Source organism: Arachis duranensis, chromosome 8 (assembly GCF_000817695.3).
Source record: "Arachis duranensis cultivar V14167 chromosome 8, aradu.V14167.gnm2.J7QH, whole genome shotgun sequence".
Taxonomy (NCBI): Eukaryota; Viridiplantae; Streptophyta; class Magnoliopsida; order Fabales; family Fabaceae; genus Arachis; species Arachis duranensis.
The window spans coordinates 13,854,077-13,854,908 of NC_029779.3; positions in this window are offsets into that span (position 1 = coordinate 13,854,077).

The window sequence follows — 832 nt, forward strand, 5'->3', positions numbered from 1 at the left end:
TCTCTAGATTTTTTCATTTTTTTTGTCATAAACAAAAATAAATCGCAAAAAAAATACCAAATTTTAGAGATAAAGTATCTCATTTTCTAATCATTTTTATAAAAATTTACATCAAAATTTAATTTTTAAAATAATTTTTAAAAATATATATTTGACATTGGACATTTTTGTCACCTTTTAAAATATTTTGAAGACATTTTTGTTGTCAATAAAAATAAAAAATATTTTTATCAGCGTGTTAAAAACTTATTGATAATTTTGGTAGTTTACTCGTTAAATTTTAGTATACTATTGCGCAACTAAATTCATCCTTTTGAAATATTTTGAAGGATTATATATATGGTACTAGTTTAAGAAAGGGTAGAGATTCGCTAACAGAAAACAAAAGAAAGGGTAGAGATTTGGCTAGTTATTTAGTAACTAATTGAGTTTTGGCAAAAGGTTAAAGTGTGGTTGAAGGAGTTAACAAGCCTTAATGGTAGTACAACTAACAACTATACAAAATTACAAGTAGGTGTTCAATGTGGCGTCAAAGCACAAGGAAGTGCCAAAGGGAATCTTAAGAATCGAAGGTTGTGATGGAATAGGAAATATACAAAGATGGATAAGAAATGAAATGATATATTTGGTATGCGTTTTTATTAGAATTTATGGAGATAAAATAAAAATAAAAAGATTTAAGATTTATTATTTTTTATTATTTTTCTTTTTCTTAACAAAAAATAAAAAGAATATTAAAATAAAAATACAAACTAAATATGTACGAAACACTAACATCTCATTATCCTTTTCTTTAGAATGCTTGGGTCACACAATTACTTTTTCTTCTGAG